This window comes from Sinocyclocheilus grahami, unplaced genomic scaffold (assembly GCF_001515645.1).
Source record: "Sinocyclocheilus grahami isolate Dianchi unplaced genomic scaffold, SAMN03320097.WGS_v1.1 scaffold1088.1, whole genome shotgun sequence".
In the NCBI taxonomy this organism is placed as follows: Eukaryota; Metazoa; Chordata; class Actinopteri; order Cypriniformes; family Cyprinidae; genus Sinocyclocheilus; species Sinocyclocheilus grahami.
In genome coordinates this window covers 369784-381510 of record NW_015506267.1, presented here as the reverse complement: position 1 = coordinate 381510, position 11727 = coordinate 369784, and the positions used below count along the sequence as shown (strand labels likewise).

Here is an 11727-nt window from a genome sequence, read left to right as displayed (position 1 = left end):
TGCAGGACACCGGCCCTCCAGGACCGAGTTTGGGCACCCCTGCACAAGAGTGACCTATAGATGGCATGTGCACTTACACTGCCTGTACACTAGAGAGCAGCATTATGTTATTCACCATCATCTCCACACGCATTCTGAGTTGATGTGAATGTCAAACATTCCCGAAACACTTCAATCCAAAGATCACTTTAATAATCCAGATTCTAGTTGGTCATGTGAAGTTACTGCCGCGTGTCTGAGCTGATTAGATGTTTCATGTGACTGTGGTTTAGTTTGGGCCTTTGCTCAGGCCTCTCATGTGTCAGGACTTAATTAGACTTCAATAAACCAAGTCCAAAACTATCAGATAAATTAGTCTACATACTTTATTGCACCAAGACTGTGGAAGTAGGCCTGTACTTTGGATAGTACAAACTGATAGATAACTGACAGATAATAATGCCGTTTTAAGTGGATGTCTGTGCATTGCACCCATTGTATATATTTTGTCCTTCCCTTTTCCTTCATTTGATTGACATATTAATTACCTGGTTATGCTTGCTTTTTCAGAAAATCACTTCTGAAAGACACTAGTGGATGGAAATGAACTGATTAATAGTGTAAACAAATTAGAAATAGCCAGAAATTAATTTTCCCTCTTTCCTGCTGACATGCCACAGAGTACTAGTACGTCTAAAAATATATAATAAAACACTTTCAATAGTGCATTGGAACGAGGAAAATGCTGTGGTTTGCTCACAATATCAGTTTAAACTAATGTTTGCAGTTGTTCATGAAATAACCGAAAAGGTTGCTTATATTTGAACCTTCAAGCAAACAACTAAACGGCAAAAACTGGTCACAACATCCAAAAAGCAGGTTCATAATGTAAGTGCTAAACTGATTATTTAGGTTAGTTTAGCCTGTAATTGTCCTACGGTTCTGTGTAGAGTGTGTCTTGAGGTTGTGAGGTGTGGTTCAGTTCAGTAATGCCAGACAAACCTTGTGAACCCGATATTTAGAGTTTGACCTGAGGACATCATCACAAATAGCTCATATAACCACACACACACACACACACAAATATTTCAAAGATACAGTACAGAAATATCCTGTATGTATTTACTCATCAAAATACATCATTTCAATTCAAAGACAGTGAGTCATCTTGAGTGAACTGAATTATTGCTTCATATTGATGAATGAGAAAGGATGAATCTAGAAAATGTACAAAAGTTTTCTTTGATTTAAGGTGCACAAAGTTGATTCCTAAACCACAGGCTTTTCCATCCAAGTGTAATTTAAAAACACTAAAAATGTTCCATATGAAAATGCCTAGGGCTGCACTGATTGCACATATTTCATCTAGCATGTTAGTTACACAGACAGATATATAGGAACAAGGCACAAATAAAAACAAATGCTCCCTATTTAGAGCCCTATTTGGTCTTCATAAAAAGAGCAACAAAATGCCCCAACCGCTCAAAAGTCCCAGATTCTGCAGTAAAAATATCAGCCAAGGTCTTTTACTGTCCACGTGAACAAGAGAGGGAAGCTAGATGAGAAAAACAGAGGAAAAAGGAAAATTTAACTTGAGCTTAGAGTCAAAACACATAGAGCTTTCAGAGACTCGACAGCAAACATGGCTGTTGTTTCTGACTGATGAACAAGCTGAGAATTTGAACAAGTTTGAAAGAGAAAACGGTTCACAGCTAGACAGATACTGTAGTTATGTGAAATTACATTTTAGACTGAACAGACTGTAACGTACTATGTCTGCCAGACCAACGTACAGAAAGAGGCCGGCGGTGACAGCAGAAATCCACTCCTTAGCAACCGTTTCCGTGGAGACGGACAGAGCGATGTACAGGCCGATGAAGGAGGTGAGAGAGCTGGCCACGTTCAGCAGCAGAGCCCGTTTGACCGACAAACCACAGTGCAACAGAATCGCAAAATCACCTGAACATGAAAATGACTGAAAATATTTGACTAAATATTCAAAATGTAACATTTAAAAAAAAAAAATCACAACTGAGGTCTCTTTAATGTTTCAATTATTTCTCATAGACAACGTTATTAAAAAACGAAGAAGAAAAAAAGTCATGATAGTAAAATAGGCTTTTTTGTGCAAAATATAATTCATTTCTTTCTTTTAATTTTGGAGTGAAATGTGACTCAGGCATTTTTTAAAGGGGTCATATGATGCTGCTAAAAAGAACATTATTTTGTGTATTTGGTGTAATGAAATGTGTTTATGCAGTTTAAGGTTAAACAAACTCATTATTTTCCACTTACTGTACATTATTGTTTCTCCTCTATGCCCCGCCTTTCTGAAACGCGCCGATTTTTACAAAACTCATCGGTCTGAAAAGCGAGGTGTGCTGTGATTGGCCAGCTATCCAGTGCGTTGTGATTGGCCGAATACACTCTTAAAAATAAAGGTGCTTCAAAAAGTTCTTCAAGCGATGCCATAGAAGAACCCTTTTTGGTTCCGCAAAGAACCATTTAGACAAAGGTTCTTTAAAGAACCATCTCTCTCTTACCTTTTTATAATCTGAAGAACCTTCTTTCGCCACACAGAACCTTCTGTGAAACAGAAAGGTTCTTCAGATGTTAAAGGTTCTTTATGGAACCATTTAGATAAAACGGTTCTTCTATGGCATCGCTTGAAGAACTTTTTGAAGCACCTTTATTTTTAAAAGTGTACCTCAAGCGTAGGCATGACATGTTACGCCCCTTACCATATTGTGGTAAAACACAGCAGCCACGTTGTCCACTGTGAAAGTTGATGTATTCCCTCAGCGAACAGCACGGATCAGCTCTAGGCATGACGAAGCAGATATCGTCCTCTTTTGGAAGACCAAACAAAGTAGTTTCGCTTTCACCACGAAACACACAGCGCCTTCACGACATGGCTGCAGCGTCAACAATACTACAGCGAGAATAAAAGTTATGCCTTCTTTCTTTGCGTGAGCATTTGGGTGGCTTTATGCAAAGCTTCCACATAGTGAGGTAGATATGTGGGGGCGTGTTAGAACGAGCCGTTTTAGGGGGGCGTGGCAGAGTCTTAACTTTGATAAAGAATATCTCTTTGGTTTTGAGACTTTAGTCTTTGCAACTTCAGGGATCTTATCTATGCACAATCAGCTTGTAACACTCCAAAGAGAAAGGAAAACTTGAAATCGCATCATATGACCCATTTAATGAATAAACAAGACAAGCAAACAAATAAATACTTTAACCATAAGAAAGACATCTTGTATAAATCAAAATCATATGTTCAATTCAGTGTTATTTTAGTATCCTTGACATACAATTTGAGTTTTTGCTAATATTTAGAATTTTATTTTAAATTTGTTTTCATTTTCATTTTAGTTAAAGTTTTAGTAATTTTGTTGTGTTTTGTCATTTTATTATTACTATTATTATTTAGTTTTATATTTAAACTAAATGAAAATGAGAAATGCTGCCCTGGCAACTTGCTGAAAAAATGAATTTTAAAAATATGTTTTTGCAGTTAATGTTTTTTTTTTTTCAAGAAAATGCATTTTTAAACGATTTTAGTTTTAGTTTCATAATAACCCTGTTTGAATTAAGCATAAAAAGAACTGAAAATGATTTTTTCACTAGCACGGAGATGCATGTAACTTTATTTCGTTGTAAGACAGTATAAGCACACCTTTCTTCAAAAAATTCAGCTTTGCATAATAGCAATAAATTTCATTTCAACAGATATTAAAATGAAAAACACTTATTTTAAATTATAATAATATTTCACAATTTCACTATTTTTACTGCACCAAATTCAGGAAAAAATTGTGAAAAATTTATAATATTAAGTATATTTACAATAATATCAATATTATTTAATTCAATACTAGATAGCATCTATAACACATACTTCACTCAAACTGAAAAATGCTGTGTATTTTATGCTTATTAAAGCAAGTTAACATCAAACTCTACATACTGTCTATGCAGAGTGTTTCAAATCCATCACTTCTGTTATGATTCTTCCTTTATGTACAGTAGCCAGCAAGGCAGCTCACTACGTATTGTAGTTTATGCATGTGTCAGTGTGTGCATCTCTGTTGAGTATTTATCTGTCTTAATGTCGAACAAGCACAATGATGCTCACCTAACTCATGCGGCAGCTCATGGCAGAGCATAGCCAGAGACGTGGCCAGACCGGACCGCCACGAGATGGAGAACGCCGCGCCGATCGCCAGACCGTCCGCAAAGTTATGGATGCCGTCTCCAATGGTGATCATATAGGGAAGCAAACGCTGCTCTGAGGGAGAAGAGAAGACGATGATAATTCATGAAACCTTTTATACTAGTGGCCTGATGGGATATTATTAACCCAACAGTCATTTTACTCTCTTAGATGTCTGTCATTGTTTATTTTAGTAATATATCATTAACTCAAAAGTTGTGAATAATTACCTTTTTTGGGGCTAACAGGTTGAAGGAAGGACTTTTCTCTTTTTTCGGCATCCACCTTCAATAATAATGAAATATTAAATAATAATAATAATAATAATAATAATAATAACAACCACCAACAAAACACTAATATTTTTTTTTATTAATAATTATCATTAAAAATAATTATTAATTAAGTATTTTAATAATTAATAATTACATTATATTAATTTATAATTTATAATAATTTATTATTGTTAACTAAAACTATAAACATTTTCGTTACTGGAAATACAATAAATGTTAACTGAAATAAAATATATATATATAAAAAAATATTTTATTTCATCTAGTTGCCAATGCATTGATACAAACTATATAGGCATTAAAAAAAATGTATACAAATGACAAAATCACAAATTAAGCAGAACAAAAGTACAGAAACTTAAAATGAAAATAAAAACAGAAAATATAAAAAATGAAAAAAAATATATATACATATTTTATTTAATCTAGTTGCCAAAGCATTAATAAAAACTATATAGACATTAAAAAAATTAATACAAATGACAAAATCAAAAATTAAACAGAACAAAAGTACTACAACTTAAAATTAAAATTAAAATAAAAACAGAAAATATAAAAAATTGAAAAAAAAAAAATATATTTTATTTAATCTAGTTGCCAAAGCATTAATAAAAATTATATAGACATTTAAAAAATTAATACAAATGACAAAATCACAAATTAAACAGAACAAAAGTACTAAAAATTAAAATAAAAACAGAAAATATAAAAATAAAACAATTAAATAGATCTAAATGACTAAACTATTTATTTTAAATAATAATAAAATACCAATAATGCAAAAAAAACAAAACACTGTTTCTGAATTTAGACCCCATTATTATTAGTTTATTCACCAGCAAAGACTGTTTTCTGCTTTTCTCGCTATTTAAGTCTATTTCTATGTGATTTTCTCACCAGATCGGCCTGTGAGCTGGAGTGTTTGTTCTGTTTCTCTCGCTGGAACATCTGCAGGACTTTGTGATGAACATCAGACTCCTCCTGCGAGCACAGCATGATGTTAGCGGTTTGGGAATGGATTTAGAATCGTCTCGGACCTCTCAAACAGCACGAAAGACTCACTTCATCATGATTATGGTGATGTTCTCTGCGGTTAATGATGGAGAAGATGCCTTCCATCAGGTAGAAAAAATAGATGCCCACAATAAGCACCAGAAGTTTGTACACATAGTCCAAGTTTTCCTCTGCATGGTCGTGAACGTGGAGGCCTAAGAACTACACAGAGATGAAACGACATTAACACTGATCAGAAACTTGGATTGCGCTTTGATTTCCCAGCAGCGCTGTGCAGTAATTCCTGTCTGCACTCAATAAGCGAGGTCTGTTTCTCTCAGCAATCCGGTTATTTTCCACTCAGGGCGATGACATGGTGTGACAGGGCTGTAGTTATGTTGACACGGATCTAAACGGATGAGGGAACGTGGGCGCTGTCAGCGCTCGGGGGAAATAATGGGTGCCAGGCCTGCCGCCGAGACCCATTCTGTCCCATTAAACCAGAAAACTGAGCTTTCTATGAGAAGATGCCCAGCCCAAGAGTAATCGGAGGGAAATTCAGAATGATGTTGAGGGTGAGATGAAGGATAACACTAAAACACAGCTAGGTGGTTGCACACAAAATTCGACATATCAGCAATATGAAATATTAAATATATGCTCCTTTTCCCTTTCAGAGTTATTCACAGTTAAAGATTAACCTGTGTTTTGGCAGTGCCTCTCATTATTCGGGATGGATTTTACTAATAAAAAGATGCAATTATGATTAACTGATATCATTACTTAAAATTAACTGAAATAAAGTATTAAAAAAATATTAAAATTAATAAATTTCAGCTAGCTGAAATTTTAATTTCAATTAATTTGAATTGATTTCAAGATGAGGAAATAAAGAAACAAAAACTAAAACTGAATTAAAAATGAATAACTATATAAAACAAAAACAAATCAAAACAAAAACTAAACTTTAACAAAAAAATATAAACAAATTCAAACTATTAATAAAACTATAATAGCATCTCAATGATACTAAAATAACACTTATGCATACATACAATTCTACTTCAAACTAAATATTATTAATAATATTGTTTATTATATTCTTTATAATTAATAAAAAAATGTTTTATAAATAATATTTTAGTTTATATCAGAATACTAAATGCTTCTACACTTATAGATACACTTAAATATATGAACTGAACCAGTTATGTAGGCAAATAAAGTCATTTTAAATAATAAAGCTAAAACCGTTTGTCAAGGCGTTCCGGTGACAAAAATGTCAAGGCTGCATTTATTGGATCTAAAATACAGTAAAACAGTATCATTGTGAAATATTATTACAATTTAAAATAAGTGTTTACGTTTTAAAATGGTGTATATTCTTGTGATCAAAACTGAATTTTCAGCATCATTACTATAATAATATACAGGTGCATCTCAGTAAATTAGAATGTCGTGGAAAAGTTCATTTATTTCAGTAATTCAACTCAAATTGTGAAACTTGTGTATTAAATAAATTCAGTGCACACAGACTGAAGTAGTTTAAGTCTTTGGTTCTTTTAATTGTGATGATTTGGGCTCACATTTAACAAAAACCCACCAATTAACTATCTCAACAAATTAGAACGAGTACATGTCCAGTAAATGAACATACTTTCCAGAAGGCCAACACTTCACTAAAAATGTTTTTTTATTGGTCTTATGAAGTATTCTAATTTGTTGAGATAGTGAATTGGTGGGTTTTTGTTAAATGTGAGCCAAAATCATCACAATTAAAAGAACCAAAGACTTAAACTACTTCAGTCTGTGTGCATTGAATTTATTTAATACACGAGTTTCACAATTTGAGTTGAATTACTGAAATAAGTGAGCTTTTCCATGGCATTCTAATTTATTGAGATGCACCTGTATAATAATATGCTGATTTGCTGCTGAAGAAACATTTCTGATTATTATCAATGTTGATAATCAACGTCACTGGTAAAGTGAATACAAATTCAAGAGAATAAAGTTGAGGATTGTTACACTTTTAGGCATTTTCTCAGCTGGTTTGTAGCATAAAATCACCATACAACGAGATGCAGAGAGCTAGCAATGGTCTGTATTGTGCTGAATGTGGGGTTTGCTCACCGCGGGCAGCAGATGCAGCAGAGCGTCGCCCGTCAGAGATCCCACAGCCAGACTGATGCAGAACTGGATGCAGAGCTCGAACACTTGCGTACATGCGGAGAACAGCTGCATCACGATCCCAAACATGGCCATCAGACAGATGAGGAGGTTGGCCAGTGTGGCGTATACATATCTTGAACACAAAGAGCTCATTCAGTGACTGTACATACACAAGAACACATACAGCGGAATGAAGCACTCATTCACACTGAGCTTTATAATGGGTAATCAAAACGGAATCAGGTTTGTTACGAGAAAAACAATTTCGCTGGATGTTTTTTTTTCTTTCTTTCCTTGGTTTCAAACAGTAAAAATATGCATTGTAATAATGCATAATAATATTGTTAAATAAAAAAGTGACTTATTTTAGCAATAAAATCAGTATTTTTCATTTAAAAAGATGAAATGGAGAACATTACTGTATGAGTTTATATTGAGATATTTGGTTTGAGAAACTGTTGAGATCTCTTATGAAACTATATAATGTCTATATGCGTAAATTTCTTAAAGGGGTCCTATTATGCTCTTTTACAAAGTCTTGAATTTGTTTTGGGGGTGTACTAGAACATGCTCTCATGCTTGGTGGTTCGAAAAATGCATTATTTTTCACATAATTTACATTATTAAAATACCTTTCTCCCCAGGCTGGCACAAATGGCTCGATTAGTTCCGGCTTTGATGAAGGTCCGCCTTCCGAAAAACAAAATGTGTTGTGATTGGTTAGCTGTTCCAGTGCATTGTGATTGGCGAACAGCTTAGATTGTGTTTCAGTACTGCCACGCCCCTTGCTCCGTCTTTCAACAAAAGCTTTTGGCGAATCCGGCAATGTACTCCCTCATGTTGTGGAAGCTGTCCTCAGTAAAATGCGCAACACAATAGCAAATTGGGGTTATAATGCTCAGGAACAACGTTAAAAATAAATTGCAACCACTGTTTCCTGATATCATCCTATTTCGGAAGCCCAAACAAAGACGTTTGGGCACGGAGGTGAAAAAAACAGCACTTCAGGCGGTCGCGCACCGGACGAGAGGCGCAGTGTCGCGTCGTGCCACGTCTTTAAAATTCAAATACATTATTTTCTATGAGTGTAGGTACACTGGCGGAGCCGTTCGGTGTCTGTGTTCATTAAAATGAATGCATAATACAGTAACGAAAATCATCCTTTCTAGGCACAATTTTTTTTTTGTATCATTTCTTAAAATTCAATTCAGTACAACAATTACTACCATGATACATACCACAGTTAAATCAGTTAACTAAAACTATAATAATATCTTCATTACTTGAAATCAAATAAACACTAAAAAGTATGAAAAAAACTTTCTTTCAGCTAGTTGCCAACTTTTCTCATTTTTATTTATATTACACTGATGTGCTAAAATAGCTAAAACTGAAATAAAACTTATAAAAACTATATAGACATATTTAAAAAAAAAACATAAGAAATATAACATAACTAACATAAAAACACAAACTTTAAAAATAAATTGAAATGGGAAAAATAAAAACAAATATTTCAAAATAATAATAAAAAATATAATAGTATCTCAAATAACACTGATACAAACTTACAATTCTATTCTACCTATAAAATATTATTAATCATATTATTTATAATTTTATTCTCAATAATATTTGTATTATTAACATTATTTAATATTTTCTGTATTTTAAAGTGCCTCTGTTACGATATTTAAATATCAAATAAAACAATGTCATATTGGGAAAAAAATCTTTAAAATAGGTCTGATTGTCTTTAAGCAGAGGATAATTGTTTTCTTTAGATTTTTGGGTGAGATATGATATAACCAGGTATTTTTCATGAGATTATGTTTATGAGCCACATTTCATGGAAAAGCCAGTTTCATTCAAGCTTTGATTTTACAATTATGCATTATTATGGTGGTTATTATGATTATGTTTTTTTAGAGAACAATGTTAACATTATGTCAGTGAAGTCAGGACCACTTTTGAAAATATATTTATTGACAATTCTTGAATTTGGCGAAACTTAGGCTTTAAGGGGTTCGCTGCCATACTAGACAGTTTAAGATACATCCTTAAAGTCCCCATGAAATCAAAATTAAAGTTTTTTGGGTGTTAGTATCAATATGTTAGTCTTAAGGTTATCTATAAGGCAGTGTGCTCCAAAACAGTGACAAAATTCGCATTTAGAAGATATAAGCATTCAAAGCTTGCAGTTCGTCACTTCTAGTAACTAGTAACGGCTCTAGCCCAAGCTGTGATATAAACGAACGCTATTGGCTATTTTAAAAAGGGGCGGGGCTGCTTGATATGTCCCGCCCTGTCTTCCTGTTTCAGTTAAAGGGGTCATATGATGCGATTTCAAGTTTTCCTTTCTCTTTGGAGTGTTACAAGCTGATTGTGCATAGATAAGATCCCTGAAGTTGCAAAGACTAAAGTCTCAAAGGCTCTGTATTTACATTTACTTTGAAAGATGAAGCTCGCGATTATGGTAAGGGGTGCTACATTTCCGACGAGTGCTTGCGGTGTTCGGCCAATCACAATGCACTGGGTCAGCCGGCCAATCAGAGCAGACTGCGCTTGTCAGAAGGAGGGACTTTGTAGAAAACGAAGCGTTTGTGAGAGGCGGGGCATAGAGGACCTACAATAATGTACAGTATTTGAAAAATAATGTGTTTTTTGAACATTAAAGCATGTCAACATATTCTGTTACACCAAATACACAAAATAACGATCTTTAAAAAAAGCATCCTATGACCCCTTTAAAATGAAGTCAACACAGAGTAACGCTGCGTGTTTCTAAGCATTTCAGGGGACCTTTAAGGCATGAATCCCCCAGCCTGGCAATAAACAATTTTTTTTAGCTTATACACATATGCAGAAATACGATTACGAAATAAAAGAGTGACGAGAATTCACAGAATAGTTCTACAGAATCCCAGCTGTTAAGGAGTTGCTGGGAGGTGGGTGCAAATGTCTGTGCATTTGACTGTAGAACATGCGTTTGAATGGTCTTAAATACAGTTGTTGTTGGTCTGCCTGAACTACGCTTGAATTCCATTCGTTCACTCAAGTGCCCTTTAAATTATATCATATAATGACATGATACCATCATATCAGAGAGAATTATTTACAGCGTATGAAGAGGTCACTCACTCTCGGCAGTGCAGAGTGAATCCAGGCTTACGGGTGCGGGACTGATCTCAGAACAGCCTCCGCTGAGGATCTGCTGAATCAGAGCAGGGCTGATCTGTGTGAACTGATCTCTGCTCAACGATGAAGAGTTCAGCCGGTGAATCTTCAACAGGTCTTCAGTGTTGAAACAGGCCTGCGAGCGCAACATAACCCACACTGAGACATGCAAATGAACGGATGCATAAAACATATTTACGCATTAATATTTAATTTCACACCACAGCGCCGCCGCTGCTCTGATAATCAGGCGTGAAACACTCGTATTTTCTGTTTGCTGAATTATTAATTCCACGGATGTCAGACGACAGGTCTTATTTAGACGGCGTGTGAGCTTAAAGAAATTGGAAATATGCATCATGATTAAATATGAGCTGGATATTCGTCTGCACATGTACTGCTTAATTTCACTGTGATTATGACTGCGGACAGATGAAACGTGTATGTCACAACATACATCAAGAGAAATAAACATTAGCGGCTGCCGCTGACACTTCATGTTACAGGCCTCGTAATTTCTCGCGCAGCCACATGATTGCTCTCTTCGTCAAGTGCCACGGCTAAATGATTGGATTTCTGTGGCGTGCAAAGATTTCCCATGATAAAACTATAGAATTGGTTTGTTTTTGTAAATTGTTTTTCAAATTTCAGGTCAGAGTAAAAAAAATCACACCACGATTCCTCACCTCAGTGTTAAGATTGGAGGCTGAAGGCCCAAGATGTAGTGAAAGATTTGTTAATTATTCTATATGAAATAATTCAATATATAAACTTAAAATCTCAGGGGGACTTCAAGAAAATCTTGTAGGTTAAAGTGGTTCGGCTGACCAAAAAAAAAAAAAAAAAAAAAAATAAAAACCGAACGGTACCCGTGTCCCAGCGGCTTTTGGTCCG

The 11727-nt window shown here is 34.6% G+C and overlaps 1 pseudogene; it reads right to left on the bottom strand.

The window, feature by feature from the left end:
- Nucleotides 1-1410: 1410 nt before the first annotated feature.
- The window catches only part of LOC107566614 (zinc transporter ZIP4-like), a 13357-nt pseudogene continuing 3040 nt past the window's right edge, over nucleotides 1411-11727 (bottom strand).